The 17,338-nt window shown below is 37.7% G+C and overlaps 1 protein-coding gene across 4 annotated transcripts in view; it reads left to right on the plus strand.

Annotated features, from left to right (window-relative positions):
• fgf14 (fibroblast growth factor 14) overlaps nucleotides 1–17,338 on the plus strand; it is a gene marked incomplete at its 5' end in the record, with an annotated part of 151,611 nt that overhangs the window by 61,134 nt on the left and 73,139 nt on the right. The window contains one exon of one of the 4 annotated variants that reach the window (XM_081367950.1): nucleotides 16,712–16,827. The exons of the other annotated variants lie outside the window; for them this stretch is intronic. Of the gene's footprint in view, nucleotides 1–16,711; nucleotides 16,828–17,338 lie in introns of those variants that run through there. 4 annotated transcript variants of the gene reach the window in all.

A 17,338-nucleotide genomic window follows, 5' to 3' on the forward strand; every position in this document is an offset into this window, starting at 1 on the left:
TATGCAGTCATTCTGTCATTCAGCTGAATTTATTTGCAGCAGCTGTGTGTAATTTCTGACCACTAGCTGCACAAACAGAATTACAAACGAATGAATTCCAAACATTTGCAACAGGCTCCAAAGGAAAGTCCCGCCCCAAACTCATGTCATTGGTTGAGCAAAAGATGCTGTGTCATGCCTCTCAAACAAACAGAGCAAAGTCAGTACCACACGGCCACAGTGTTTACAGTATTTGGGAAATTAACCTATATATGGCTTAAGGTTTATATCGTGTCTGTACTTTAAACTAGAATAGAAGTAGTACAAAAAATCACACCGCAGCTTTGAGTAGTCTATCTCATTTAAATAATGAATATTAATGAGTGCGTATGAATGGACAAATTGGATTCTAATTATTTCCTTTGATTTGTTTGTTGTTGCAGCCATTTTGTGGTGCACAAATCTTTAATGACTTAACATTTATAAAGTAGGCTATGCATTTTTCTAATTTAGATTTAATTGTATTTATCAGTGTGTTGTGGTGCAGGTTCTCCCCTTTCCCCATTTCAATTTTGAGTTGAATTTTAATTTAGGTATCAAGCAGAATGCACAATTGCAATTCAAAATAAAAATTCAACTGTAATATGGGTTTAGTATGAAATTAATGGTGTATAACCAGAAAATGTGCCTGCAGTAACAATGATCATCCCTCAACGAGAATGGACAAGTGAAGTTAGATTATGCAGTGCTGCTGAGCCAGATACATAGATGTGACTCAAAAAATGCCTATAGCTACTCATTGCATCTTAAGTGCGTCATCCTAACATGCACAGAAAGCACATGTGCATCTGTGCACGTGCATGCCCCTGTGCATCGTGGCGTTGTGACACAAATGAGTGTTCCAGGATCAGCATCTTTTGTTGCTCTTAGAACAACATTCCCATCAAACAGAATCCTTACCCTATCACTAACCTGTACCCTATCTTTTAAAGGGCTAGTTCACCCAAAAATTTCATTTCTGTCATTAATTACTCACCCTCATGTCATTCCAAACCCTTAAGACCTTCGTTCATCTTCGGAACTCAAATCAAGATATTTTTGATATCTTGATATTTTCAAGGCCTAGAAAGGTAGTAAAGACATTGTTAAAATAGTCAAAAATAACTTCATTTGTGTTCCGAAGATGAACAAAGGTCTTACGGGTTTGGAACGACATGAGGGTGAGTAGTTAATGACAGACATTTCATTTTTGGGTGAACTAACCCTTTAAGTAGTGAGATTCCATTAACAGAAATATGGTTCCAAGACCAAGAAAAAAAAAATTGCCCTACTTGGCAAAATCATAAGCTGTGTTTCGATTCACAGGGTCCCTGCACAGTGTTGACTGCTCCCTACACACTCAGCAGGGGATATCTGTAGAAGCGCATCTCAAATTTTGTTCATTTGGAATGCAACATCATCAAACAGACAACACTTGAGCTGCTCAGACTGGTTTTGAGTAGGATGTCATCATATGCTTGTGTAAAAAGAAATGTAAATGTTATGAAAATAAATATTGATATATAATAAGAATTTTATACACTATACCGGCCAAAAATTTGGAATAATTACGATTTTTTTATGTTTTTGAAAGAAATTTCTTATGCTCACCAAGGAATTTATTTGATCAAAAATACAGTAATATTGTGAAATATTATAACAACAGTTGTCATTTTTATATTTTTTAAAATGTAATTTATTCCTTGGATGAATTTTTAGGTATTATTACTTCAGTCTTCAGTGTCACGTGATCTTTCAGAAATCATTCTAATATTCTTATTTGGTGCTCAAGAAACATTTCTTAGAAAAACTGCTGCTGCTTTTATTATAAGTATTATAAGTACGAGACTTGCTATCACCAATACATACACTACACTCTGCTGTGAGCAAATAATAAATGCTGCTGCTGTACAATTTAGTGTACAGTACATGAATTACCCATAGCAGATCTATACAGGTAAAAGCATGAAAACATGCTGCGCTGCTAAGGCAAATGCTACCAAAGTATTTGAAGGTTGAGCAGCGAGCTCATTGGCTATACTGATATGGCAGGAACCAATCAGCTGTGCCCTATAGATAACGATGTGATTATGAACAGGTGAGTAAAAGGAACTATTAGCCTGCACCATAGAGAGTTTCATGCCAGAACTTTGTATTTATTGAATTAAATTGATCAAAAGTAACAGTGAAGAAATTTGTAATGTTATAAAAGATTTATGTTTCAAATAAATGCTTTTCATTAAGCTTTCTATTCAGAAAAGAATTCTGAAAAAAGGTATCATGGTTTCCACAAAATAGTATGCAGCAAAAACTGTTAATTAATAAATGAGCACCAATAATAATAATAATAATAATAATTGAGATTTCTGAAGGATCATATGACACTGATGACTGGAGTAATGGCTGCTAGAAATTCAGCTTTGCCATCTCAGGAATAAATTACACTTCAAAATATATTAAATTAGTCATTTTAAATAGTAATAATATTTCACAATATTGCCGTTTTTACTATTTTGATAAATGCAACCTCGGTGAGCGTAAAAGACTTCTTCCAAAAACATAAAAAAAATCTGACAGGTAGTGTATATGCAATTATTATGCAAGTACACTTCACAGAGCTATTGGTAAATATGTACTCAAACACATACCACCATTCTACAGCAGAGCTCAATGTCCAGTTATGATTTACATTCGCTGTGTGCTTGGAAAAGTAATCCTGATAAATGTGGAGATCTTAATCACTCTATACTCTGCCCATTCATTTTCAACCCTAGCAAATGTGAATGAGCTGCATTACTAAGCATCATACAGCTTTAAGTAGGCATAAAAACCGGAGGTAATTTGCTCTCAAACATACCTGCAGAAGTGCACTTCGAAGTGCAGGAAACAATGTGACTGCTGCTCTGTAAATGAGGGGATGTTCATCGCTTAATGGAAGCCGTGTATGATCTTTATGCCACCTGTTACGCACCGTACTTCTCTCGAATAGCATATCACAACCTAATGCGCAACAGTGACTCTGTGTGGAGTGGGTACTATTTTCCGAATGAGTGAATCACTCAGCAGACTCTTATGGATCAGATCATTTCAGTGCTTTTTGTAGGATCATTTGTACTCTGCCATAGTGCATGCAAATAGGATTTTCATGGAGCTTGTGCTGGATTGGTGTCTTGTACTGGCAGGCGGCAGCTGAGCAAAAGCACTAGTGCCATTATGTTTAATTAAACAATTGTGCCATTTATTGGTTATCAGACATTTGTATTAACTGTTGTTTAGATGGGGTTTGGGATGCACCTATATTATTGATAAGCTAAGTTAAGAATCAGCTTTATGTCACAGCCAATAGCTGATAAATTCCCAGTGAATTCCTTGTTTGTAAAATCTATTTAATAAATTAAAAATAAAATACTAAAACCAGGTTTTTATTTTTATTTTAAAGTTTAGGCATCGCAACAATGCTCAGTATGAGAAATGGACGTTCATTTTTAGAAAAATGTTATGGTGTTAAATGATAAATTGTTATCTCTGTACAGTGAAAAACTATAATATATCTAGTAGGACATTTCAAGTCATCTTGTAATTTGTCATCAAGTCAATCCCAGTTTTTTTCATTGAAATAGAAATATTTTGGTAACACTTTACAATAAGGCTTCATTAGTTAACAGTAGTTAACATGAACTAATAATGAACTGCACTTCTACAGCATTTAATAATATTTGTTAATGTTAATTTCAACAATACATTATTAAAATCAAAAGTTGTATTTGTTAACATTAGTTGTACAATGTTAACAAGGATGAACAAATACAGTAACAAATGTATTGCTCATGGTTAGTTTGTGTTTGTTAATACATTAACGAATGTTAACAAAATGAAACCTTATTGTAAAGTGTTACCAGTATTTTCTTATCAGTTATGTACATTTAGGATATGCTGTTGATATATATTGTGCATCCCTAACAGAAAACATATGAAAAAGTAAATGGAAAATGTATATAGACTAGTACGAATTTTTGTCTGTCCTAAAGTAACGATGTGCCTTTATTCCCGGAAGTTGTGTTAAGTCATCCAATCAGATTAGAGCTTTCCAGATTGAGAACTTGCATTCCTTTTTTTTGTAAGCAATATGCATCAGATGGTCAGTGAGCGGACTGTGGGCGTCTGAGGCTAAGACTACTGTAGGCCACATCTGGTGCTGCTTTGCTTGTTTTGCTTGCCAAATCACCTTAGCGCTTTTAGACCCATGTTAAACATTTGGCGGTTAGGTGGTGGCTATACTGCGTTTGATGAGACTGACCTTATTTGATTTCCTGAAATCATTGATCCCAGGCAGCGATACTGAACTTAATCAGTCCTGGTGCCAGTTCAGTGCAGTCAGCATGACCCAGCCCACACCACCCCCACATCTCTGGCTTCTCATCAGTCCAGACTGCACCAAAGAGCGCTCTCCCACTGGAGATGTCTCCAACTAACCAAGCATACTCTACAGAGCCACAAACACTGGGTATGTGTGTGCATAAGCTAGTGAGGCCCAAGTTTCATTATGTGCTTGGCTATCATTACTTATTTCCTTATGTCAACAACACAGTGATTTATAGAGAGAAATAGCAGTATCTATCTATCTATCTATCTATCTATCTATCTATCTATCTATCTATCTATCTATCTATCTATCTATCTATCTATCTATCTATCTATCTATCTATCTATCTATCTATCTATCTATCTATCTATCTATCTATCTATCTATCTATCTATCTATCTATCTATCTATCTATCTATCTATCTATCTATCTATCTATGAAGTATTGAATAAATACATTTGTGAACATAGTTTCTGTTTCTCCTATGCTGTTGCTGTCTATTGTAAGAACTGTGTGGAGAACTTGGAGTCTCTTTGGCTGTGAAAAACAATGGAGTCCATAAATCTTGTCATTTCCCAGTGACATACGTAGAGTAATTGTGTGACCATGCTGTGTAACATGCCTAGTTCTATGGGCCATCCTCTAAATAGCAGCAAATAGCAGAATGAAGCTGTATGGGCTGATTATGCTGGCGTTATCCTTTTGTTCTGCCCTAGTATGAAGCAACTTTTTTTCCAATATGATTTTCAAGTATTTAACCTAATTTTCTGCAGCAGGATTCAGCGACCAGCAAGAATGGCATTATGTAGACGAATGTTAGAAGAACTGTGTATCTCTGCAGGCATTTTTACTTATTGGAGCTGTCCGAGGTGCTGAATTCGAAAACTGACGATAGTAAAATGTGCTTCCTCAATGTGATCTCATTAGGGATATTTTGTGTGTGTTTCTAGCACAGATACATTGTTTTATATTTGGATAAACACCGACGTACATTTTCAACAAACTGGCAACATCTAAAGCATTACGAGTATGAATACCTTGGAAAAGTAATGAGATCACTGTAATTTCCCCAGCAGGGGTTAATATGAGTCCCACAGTTGAAAACCCTGCACTCCTGATATAGTTGGAATAAAGAGATGCCCCACTGCTCCGTCCTCAGCAGTCTGACCCGCTTGGCAGTGCCATGACCCAATGTCCCTCACCACTGCTAATCCCTGTGAGTCCTGCAGGCTCTTCCGGCAACTCCTCTCAGCTTTCTCAGTCTGTCTCAGTGGCTTCTGCCTGTCACCAACTCTCTAAAGCCCAGAGCTGCTTTATACAAGTGGGGGGAGGGAATGAGGGGACAGAAAGAGTGCAATATGAGAGTGGGTGGCATGACCAAAATCTTATATCACAGTATTTATATCACAGATTCATTTTGTATCACAGTTATTGCATAACTTATATAATGAAGTAAACCACATTTGCATTTATTTAAGGTCACCGATGTCACTGTAAAGAAAGTGTAACAAACCTTCCACAATATAGAATAGAATAGAATATAATAGAATAGAATAGAATAGAATCCAGGCTTCCATTACACTGTAGAAGCAACATCATTTCTTTGATTCTGTGGCCTCTTGGTTCTTTACCCCTGGTTTAGTTGTAGGTTTGATTATTAATATATTTAGATATGGTCTCCAATCTCATTCACTTCATATAATTATATTAAACGGTATTGGAGATGCTAATTTAAATAATGAGCTTGTAGCTTGACAAGATTACAGTATATATTTTAATATTTTAAGTATTTTAATTATTTATATATATTTACTTACGTTTTGGAGCTTTCTAGTTTTATTGGTGGTATTTAGTATTTAGAAATCAGAAAAGTATTTTCTGGCACATAACCAAACTAGAAATAAAATGTATTTATGTAAAAAAAAAAATTGTGGAGAACAGCAGAATTTAGCTAAAAACATAGGGACTCAAACGTACTGGTGAATCATATTTGAACCAGTTAATTTAAATGAATTGGTCTGAATAAAGTGATTTACTTTAGTGGACATTTGGCAAATTTTATTGACAATGACAATAAAGATCTATTCTATTCTATTCTATTCTATTCTATTCTATTCTATTCTATTCTATTCTATTCTATTCTATTCTATTCTATTCTATTCTATTCTACCTCACTTCACTCACTTACAGTATCCAGTTCAGCGTCAAGTCACGACCCTATAAAGAGCGAAATGCTCAAGTATACTGTACCTGGATTTTCTCGTCATAGGAGCTACTTATCCCATTACAGTTTGGTACAGGTGTCGGAACCGTGTCTCCTTGCAGTAGATCTTTGTTTGTGTGGAATTCCTGGTGCTTTTTTGACTCCTTTATCCATGTTCTAAGCTCTTCACGAGCAGGTAAAAATACCATCACACACACAGTACTACATTTAGACCAGCTCACTGCATTGTTTTGGATATTCTGTAAGTTCTGTCACAAAATATATGTCATAAAAGTATTTATTTATTTACTTATTGTTTGTTTAGTTTTTTATCTTTAGGTTTGGTCTTAAAAATGAAATTGTGAACAATAAGCGAACCAAGGGTTTGTTCACACTTAGTAGGTTTGAACTTAAAATGAACTCTGGTGCGATTGTTCCGTTAGTGCAGTTCATTTGAATAAGTCTGAACGCTGCCATTCGAACCCTGGTGCGCACTAAACAAGTGAACCGAGACCTCTGAAAAGATGGGTCTCATTTTCTTTTTTGGTCCAGACCAAAAGAACCAAGAGAACATGTGTGAACAACATCCCCTAAATGTATGATTTTCTGTTTTGGTACGGGCCAAGTTTGCCGCACAATTCCTAAAAAAGTGAAGCCTAAGCATTTAGATTGCGCCCTGATGGCTTAAACCCCGCCCTCTCGATGTAAACAAATGGGACATGAGCCAAACTTTAAAAAATCCAATAAAATCTCAAAAAAATTATTTCTTAATTTTAATTTTCCCTTAGTTAATGACTTCCCAACATTGATATTAACGCAATGGAGAATCTCAGCAGGGTCTTATACATTTAACAGCATCTCTGCTTCATAAATAATGGCAACTGTTGATGCTTTTACCAGCCTGATGATCAAAACCACTCACTTTGGCAGTTTTTTAGTGAGCTAAGATGCTAAGAGCTCTTCTTTAGAAAGTACTGTCCTGGATGGAGGAGATATGATGTGACAGGTGCATGCTGGAAGTTATGGGATGGCTCAATGTTGTTTCCAACAGGTCAGTGGGTTCTATGCTACCCATAGCAACACTTAGCCTGCTGCCCACATGCATTCCAGCTCAGCATGCCACCCACTTCAGAGGCTGCGGGTGCAGGTGGAGGCTTGATGGTCCCAGGAGAGCTTGCTAGGAGGTTAAACGAGGTGACGTCTCTCTCTCTCTCTCTCCTTAACTGTAGTCCTCTTCATCTCCGCCGCTCTGAAACCCAGAGCTCAGCTTATGATTTAATGCCCTATTCACTCCCCACTCCTTCCCCTTAGAACTCTGCTAGTGCACTAAATCAGCATCTGGCGCCACATATCAGGCAGACGATTCTCCCTGTGGCGTAGTCGGTGTTTTGCAGGATCACCTGCTCGGTAGCTGAGCTTCGCTGGAGTACGCATAGCTGAGGACGTACGAGCGCGAGTGCCATAGATAAAAGAGGCAGGTCTCTTAACGCTGGCCTCCTGAGGGTTTCGGCGTGCGGAGAGAGCTGTCTTTAAGCAGATGGGCCGAGACCTGGAAGTGAGCACCGCTCAGAATGCTTCCCTCATCTCCTTACTGTATCTTTAAAGGCCTCTGGGGTTTAATAGAGCAGTTGTTGAATAATTGAAGAAGCTCAATAAAGCCTAAGTTAATTAATTAATTTATTTATTTATCTTTTCGGCTCGGGCTGCAGAGATGTATTGATTTGTTCACGGATGCTGAGCTCTGTTATATTTCAAGATGAATTATGATGAATGAAGTGGCATGGAGAAGAGTGCTTATGAATCATTTTCCTTCTCTGAATTCAGCTCGTCTACTGCGGCCCGACCGGGATTATATCATGCCTTATATCATATGCTTTGTTCCATTATGCCCTTTTCTCCCCACCACTTCAGAGAAAAGTCGGAGTCATTTGCGGCCGCTGTGTGACTTGATAAATGAACGTCCCTGTCTAGGTGCCAGACGGTTACAGGTTAGGTTGCAGAATTGACCTTAACTGTTGCCACACATACAGCTCATTCTTGGAAATCATATTTTAGTTCTTTGTGGCCTAGTTCTAACCATAGACATAATGATTTTTATACTGTACAAACTGTATTATATCCCCTAACCCTAACCCACCCCCATCACAGAAAACTTTCTGCATTTTTCAAAAAACATCACTTAGTATGATTTATAAGCTGTTTTCCTCATGGGGACCAAAAAAATGTCACAAGGACTTAGGATATTGCCATCTTTGTGGGGACATTTTGTCCCCATAACGAAAGGTTTATTGGGGCCACAAATACACACACAAGCACACACGCAGGCATGCACACAGTGCACATCTTTAAGGGAGTATTACTGGTTAAACTACTTAAAGGTATAGTTCATCTGAAAATTATTATTATTCACCTTCATGTCGTTCCAAAACTGCATGACTTCCGTTTCTTCCGTGAACACAAAAGAAGGCATTTTGAAGGTTGTTTTTTTTCCATACGATGAAAGTCCAAACCAGATTATTTATTGTATAGACAGAAAAAAAAAAGCGACAAAAGTTTGTCATATATGTTTGGAATGACATGAGGGTGGGTAATTATTGACAATTTTCAGGTGAGCTATTTCTTGAAAGGAACCGTATGTAAGATTGTGGCCAAAACTGGTACTGCAATCACTTTCAAATTACTGTAGAGCGGTGTATCCCCTCCCCCTCCCCCCTGACTCGAGGTTGCCAGATAGGCTGCAGGATCCAGCAGGAACGTTTGTAGCTGCAGCTGTGGTAACTAGAGCAGAGCTGGCAACCCGGATGCCGAAACACTACTGACTTCGTGATTGGTAGATAGGTGGAGGGTGGCGCTTCAGGCCAAAACACAACATGACAACATCAACATCAGTTGAGGGCTGCAACTTCACTTTTAAATGACAATATCCTGGCTGGACTACTGTTGTCAGTGATATAAGTATTTGAAATGAACATGATTTCTTAATGTCTAGTGACATATCAGGGCCATTTTATGATTAATTGAAATACATTTCTTACATACGGTTCCTTTAAGATCCATCGAAAACTTCTTTTGGCATAGAAAAATGTAACTTGTCCCTGATTGAAAAAATAAAGGAAAACATGTAGAGAAGTAATACACTTCCAGTTCCAGTGGAAGTCTGTGGGGTGAATGCAGTTTTAAACGACTCTTTGAATGTAGTGTATAATTGCATAGATTATTTTGACACATTGATTTTTTTCATGATCTTCATTCTTATTTGTATTTCATTCTAGTGGTGATTCATTTGTAAATATTGCTTGTGTGATTTATAGAAAACCAATAGGCAGCCGACTGCCAAAAAAGACTTTGAATTTGATTTTCTTTTTCTGTTTTAATTGATAAATACATTACCACACTAAACTCATATGGCAATACAAGGTTTTTTTTTAGTGGTGTTAAGTAAACAAACTAGGGCAGGAGTTTTCAAATACCAAGGTCCTCAAAATATAATGTTATATTATTTTAGGACAAGGGACTCTAACATGTTATATTATACTGTATATATAAGTTATATACAGTATAATATAACATGTTAGAGTCTCTTGTCCTAAAATGTAAAGGCATATATTTTCATGTATAAAAAAACGATTCTGACTACCGTATGTAAGAAAAATAGTAAACATGATATTAAAACAAAAGGTTGTTATTTAAATAATCTGTTCATGTCAAAATATATTTATTCATAAATATTATAGAATTGGAAATGTGAACGTCCATTGCCATTGGTTTAGCCAATATTGCTGTATTGGGCTTGTTGTGATGCTGAAAAAAAACTAAACAGAGCAATGTTTTGATAGTGCCACAGAATCACAGTGTTTAACACAAAAGTAAAGCCTTCTGCAGTCTTTGGAATTTGATTTTCATCAAAGCTCAACTGTGCCATTTCTCAACATCGCCTTTCTCCAGGGACTTCACATAAATGGCCCCTGTGATAAGTCCTGCTGAATTTAAACATCATCCATCTTATACAGTCCCACAGCACACTGAGACCACCCTGGATCACTTCCTATTTCTATAGGATAAAGTAGATTGCCTGTAATTGGTGGCTTCATTACATTTACATGAATTCATTTATCAGACCTTTTCAACCAAAGTGACAACTGAATAATTCAGAAGGCTAGCGTATATCACAAAAATGAAAATTAATCTAGAGATAGCTCTCATTATGTCTGTGTAATTTGTGTCATAGGATTTACTAAGTGTCTTTGTCAAAGAGCAATCGTCTCCCCTTACGTCAGCGCAAGCCTGTTTCTTCGATCGCTATGAGAAAGGAGTTTGATCTGGCACCACCTGTCCTAGACTGATAAATCATTAATATTATTATCATTAATAGTTTGCCCATAAAGCAAACTGAGGCTGTCGTTGTTTTATTATCAGGGTGCCAGTGTATTTCGCCTGGACCAGAGGTGTAACCTCCCACAATGACAGGTTAGAGCAGACAATCTTTGATCAGCTATTTGGTGTAAATACATCAGACCGATGGATCAATAACTGCTCTCTTCTGATAAATCTCATTTGTCTGTGGGGATTGTACACCTTCACTAGCTGATGAACATTCATTGAAAAGATACAGTACATTGAAGAAAATAATGTTTTGGAAAACAAACAAGAAACTTCTTTTTTTTAGTGCACTTTTTACTTACAATTTTGTATTTTGCCTAAAATTATTAATAATGTTACATCTTTAAAGAAAATTCTTTAAATGTGGATTGATAAAATGTAAATTTTGAAATGACATTATGAAATAAAACTATTGATCATTTAATTACAGGGTTTACAATAAATAAAATAGCACTTCTTCTTTAGATTACCTTGTAAACAAATGCTTAAAACTGGATTAGAAAATATTTATTCTCATATTTACAATGCTGTTCAAACGTTTGGGTTAAGTAAGATTTTTTTCTTTAGAAATTAATACTTTTATTCTGGAAAGATGCATTAAAAGTAAATGCTACAAAGAAATGATATTTCAAATAAATGCTGTAATTAAGCAGCACAATTGTTTTCAACATTGATAATAATAAGAAAAGAAAGTTCTTGAGCACCAAATCATCATATTAGAATGATTTCAGGATCTGATACTGAAAACTGGAGTAATGGCTGCTGAACATTCAGCTTTGCCATCACAGGAATAAATTACATTTTAAAATATATTCAAATAGAAAGCAGATATTTAAAAACATAATAATATTTCACAATATTTTTAAATAAATGCAGCCATGGTGAGCATAAGAGACTTCTATTAAAAACAATAAAAAAATCTTACAGACCACAAATGTTTAAACGGTGGTCTGTTTAAATAAATACTAGTTAGTTTGATGTGTTCAGGTTTGCATGTTGTGTGGTTATCATGGTCCTATAATTTTTCTCCTGTGAAAGATCTGTTCACAGATGCCACTGTTTAGTGGTTTGCGTTTTGTAAAGTATCCTGACCGCGAATAAACACATTTTGGACTTGACCGCATAGATAGATCAACTGGATAGCGCACTTTCATATTTTTTTTCATTATATTTTGGCTTATCATTAGACAGGACAGAGAAGAATCAGCAGGACAGTACAGGGAGAGAGAGGGCCAACCAATCTAGTTCTGTCCCGTTCCTCAGGAAAAAAAACATTATTATTATTTTGAGAGTGTTTGGTAGGAGTGATCCTTCTTGACAGCTCTCAGATTGTTGGACCTATACTGTAACACTTTGATGAGTTACTTTAATTGAATGTGCGCTTTAAGATGCGCACACACACACACACACACACACGCACACACACACACACACACACACACACACACACACACACACACACACACACACACACACACACACGCACGCACGCACGCACGCACGCACACACAGAGATTGATCCATCCACTCTCTTATATCACTCTCCGGCTTATTGGCACTTACCATCAGTGGATCTGATGCAATCATTCATTTAGCTGTGTAAACTGTGCCAGAATGCTAAAACTACCGAAATAGGAGCCTTCTGGGTAGATGCTTTTGTACAGTACAACGATAATACTACACCCCAACAGGCACAAAGAAAAAGGTAGTGGACAGATGGCTTGCTTGATTATGTTTTCTTTGATCTATTACAACATCGCTAGAATCTTTAAGGTATTTAATCATCTGATGGCAGTTTGGTGCAATCTGTCCTGATTGAGTAATGCTAGCAGAAATATTGCAGTTTGATCCTCCCCAGTGGCTGAACCTGGACATTCATTCAAAGGAGGTCAAGCCCACTGGACACAAGGTTTTATATTATGGCGGTCTAAGTAGTCAAGGGAGCCATATTGCCTCTGCCTGACTGAATCGGTCATGATCAGATTAATATTTTATAAGAACTTACAGGGGACATTTTCTCTGCTGCTGCTCTGTAGATTGAAAAAACAAAGATTATTGGAGTAAACAAGAAAATACAGTACTAGTTCAGTTTTTCTACTTTAAATGTGCTAGCAATTTCTGAGTGAAAATGTCTTTTTCAGTGTGTGAATTGTCTGAAGCCCCTCTCCCACCAAACACACAGGCATTTGCACCTTCTCTTTTACTCCAGCTCTGCTTGACAGCTTTCTGCATGAGGAAGTGTTACATTGGCTGCGTTAGTATTTTTTGTCGACTTCTTAGAAATGCCTCAGAGCAGACATAGTAGATGGAGAGTGTCATAAATAGCGGGGTTCTAGGAATAGCAGTCTGAGGTTTATAGCATTTGACCTTTACTGATGTATTACGGGTAAACAGTGAGTGAGTGCTTGCAGGCATCTAGAGTGCAGACGCCCCACTGGATAGTTTGTGTGTGGCTGTGCGCGTGCGTTTGAGCGTGTTGACGCAGTATGGATGCACCTGTAGAGTGATATAGTCATAAACAGTCTACACGTGCCTTTAGGGAGCTTGCAGGCTGTTACCTAACAACGGTGGTCTCCCAACGCATCGAGCCTTTCACCTTTATATTGTAAAAGGATGAGAGAGAGAGAAAGAAGAGGGAGAGAGTGGGCGGAGGAAAGTCGGGCAGAGGGAACGTGTCGAGAATCAGTAAACTGGGGAATCCCAGATCTGTTGTCGTCTGTCGCTCACATTCAGACTTCCATCGGAGCGCTCTAGAGCTGCTGTAGACATGAGAGCCTTTTCCAGCCGAAACCCCATCCTTACATTCAGCTCTCTCAAACCACAACCACTACACCAACCAGATTTTTACTGGGGTTTTTTTTGTACATGCACAAGTCATCGCCACTAGGGTGTTAGGAGCAGGAATTTGATGGTTCCGGTTCTACTCCCTCTTAAAGATTTCGGTTACTTAGTGGTTTCATTTAGTAGTTTTTTGAAATCCTTTTAGTACTTTAAGGAAATAAATATTTTATGCAAAATGATTATAATGATGAAGTGTCATAATCATTTAACTAACAAGTATTCATTACCTCATTGAGCTCATTGTTTTGCATTAAATTATTACATTGTTTAAATGAATACATTTTTAGCTAACTGTGATTTTGTATATGTAAATTTCTGAAATACATAACTTAGACAGTTACCTCTGATAACAGATCACTCTAAATTGTAATATGGACTATTTATTTTGTGTATAGCTGTTCTGAAATGATGTATTAACGTGAATTGAATTGAATTGAATGAATACATTTAAAACAATAATATATTAAAAAAACTTTTTAAAGTAATTGTCCCCCTCCCCTCCTGCAAAAAAGAAAAAAGAAAAGACAAGATAAATCTGTGCCAGTAATTGGCCTTAATGGGATAAATTAAAATTCTGTCATTATTTACTCACCCTTAATGTTTTTTTAATGTCCACTCTGGGTCTATGACTGACCTCACTGCCGCCCCGCTTTTTTAAGCTCTCATTTGAAGACGTTTCTCACATTTATACACTCTTACCACTTATTCTGTTCTGCTGTCAATCCTAAAGTCCCCAGCACAAGCCTGCCACCCATAAAGAATGAATTGGCAACACTCGCTCATCTCTGCTCACCACGCGCTAGTGGACATGCAGGCTGAGGGGTTTGTTTAAATCCCTAACCCCAAATCTGAGCAATAAAAATTGTGATACTAAAAAAAGATAGAGCCACTATTGTACCATCCTTCTTTTAAATGTATGCGATAAAGATGGCTCCTTTGTCTTTCGGGACTATCAGGTATCTAGTGATTTATGGACCATTTTTAAAAAGGATCTGTATGAAAAAAGACGTCTACGGAAAGCACTGGATGTCAGCTGATGGGTTAGCGCTGTAAATCACGGCTTGATGGGCATCATGTAGCTGTGGCTAAAGAAGAGAGCCAATGGATCTTTACTTAAGATAGATGAGGGGAAGCAATCTCATTAAAGCCTGTCAATAAGACTTGCTTTCGCTGGAATTGACAACGTCAAAGAGACCTGGGCAGAAGAGGTGGGGAAAGAAATGGAGAGGACAAATCCTGCCTTTCCCCCCTCTAGCTTGGGCTATATTTAGATAGTGCTAAAAGGTCACATACCTAGTGGAGTAGACAACATGAGCGCTGCTACATTTGTCTTTCTTTGTTTCTTTTTTTCTCTCTCTTTCTGCCTGTCTATCTGTCTCCTGTGAAATGGATGTATCCTGTCATGCTCCATTACCACTCTTTCTCCAGCCTGAAAGATGTCCTCCAATCTCTAAATTGAACTTTTGAGATGTCTACTCTTTTCATTATATTAACCCTGTAGCTTGTAGCTCTTCAGAATGGAAAACCATAGATTCTCAGAGTCAAGATAATTGAGCTTTTTTCCATAATTAAGTGAGCTGCCTTGAAAAAAAAACTCCTAAGTGACTGATTCGGAACGCTGTAGGTAGCAACTCTTTACACCACACAAATAGTTATTTGCATGGAAGATGCAACTTTCACCTTATTTCATTAGAGTTTGGTGATGGCATGTTGCTAGACTAATGCTGTGAGTCACTTAAACAAATATAAATTCCCTGGCAATCACCCACAACATCCTAGCATTATGGTCTCAGGTCTTGTATGAGTACATGTACACACCATTGCGCTGTGAAATTTTGCGAGTCAATTCAATAGGAATCTACACAATCTGGAATTTTGCATAAGGGCGAAAGATTTCCCCATGCAGATTTCGCAATGGGTTCAAGTTGGTCATGCATTGATTTAAGCTGCTAAAGCTGCTTAGTTTATAAGTGACTATAGGCTATGTGTTAGCTGTGCTTCATACATCGCTAAATAATGGACAATAGACCTTTTTTGCCTGCAAAATGTAATCACACTCAAAGTATCACTTCAAAAATCGTTTTTGTTCTCTGTAATGTAATATTTCACTTACTGGAACCTTAATTAGATGGACTGTGGTAACTTGCAGCTAAATATCAAAATGGCTAGGTTTGAATGGCTAGGTGACCTTGTCAATATGGGGGTGATCACGGGACACATGCGTGACAGGATGATAAACCCATTAACTACATGATTGGAAGGTGCATGGATTAAAGATGCAGTGCCTATAGATGGATCAATTAAAAATGCTGATGTGTTTAAATGACATGGTAAATGGTAAATGGACTGCATTTATATAGCGCTTTCACAGACCTATGGCCACCAAAGCGCTTTACATGTTGCCTCACATTCACCCATTCACTCACTCATTCATACACCGACGGCGGTGTCAGCCATGCAAGGCGCCATCCAGCTCGTCGGGAGCAGCTGGGGTTAGGTGTCTTGCTCATGGACACCTCGACACTTGGTCAGGTGGAACCGGGGATCGAACCACCAACCTTTCGGTTTGTAGACAATCTACATGAACCACTGAGCCACTGCGACATGATTAACAGATACTTCTCTGAATTCCCAACTTGCAGTGGGCGCAAGCTGTCCTTCTCACCTTCATACAAAGCATTTAAATCTCTAACGTTCTGTGTGAGAGTGTTGCACAGTGTGTATAATTTGGGCCAACACACACAAACACACACACATACACACGCACTTGCACTCCTATCGGATCGCTTTTGGCTTCGGGCTGTAATCCATGCTGTGGGGTTCAGAGCAGTGAGAAACTACAGAGAGCTGTCTGTATTACGTAACTTTTGGAAGTGAAATAATACACTTCCTAATGACATGCACCAAAAGATCTTCTTGCTGATGATGTCATAGCAGGGTGAGAGCAGGCCAATAGATCAATCTGCATTTCACTGCACAACGCTCAGTCGGCCAGGACACAGAGCCGTAATGATTTTGAATGTGAGTAATGGCGCCTGCAGCAGTTCACAGGAAGCATGTCATCCAGCTCCGTACCAGATGTTTCCTGTTCATGAAAGTGCCAGTGTTTGTTGCTTTCGCTGACATTTAATATGCATGAATACCTGACTTATCTTTTGTTTATTTGCAAAGAGCATGTGTGTTTAAATTGTGGCTAAATTCGTTCACAGGTCAGTGCTGTGGCTGTGTTTTGTGCTATGATTAAATCGGTGAGGAACTGTTTGTAGTCTCCGCAGTGATCCCCCCACCCCACCCCCTCCAACTTCAATCTTGAAGTAGCCCAATCTGACCACTTGAGGGCATCTTTGCTGTCTGAAACGTGTACATAAAGGCCCTTTCTCATTTTGCTATCTGTCTTCTTATCCTGCCTTTTTAGGTCATTTTCATTTTGCAGCACGTTATTAAATAAGACACATAAGCTACACAAATAGAATTTCTAGACAAGTTGCCTTATTGGTTTAACTAGGATGACCTCATCATGAAGCCTGCGTCA

The sequence above is a fragment of the Scardinius erythrophthalmus genome (genome assembly GCF_964197995.2).
Source record: "Scardinius erythrophthalmus genome assembly, chromosome: 6".
In the NCBI taxonomy this organism is placed as follows: domain Eukaryota; kingdom Metazoa; phylum Chordata; class Actinopteri; order Cypriniformes; family Leuciscidae; genus Scardinius; species Scardinius erythrophthalmus.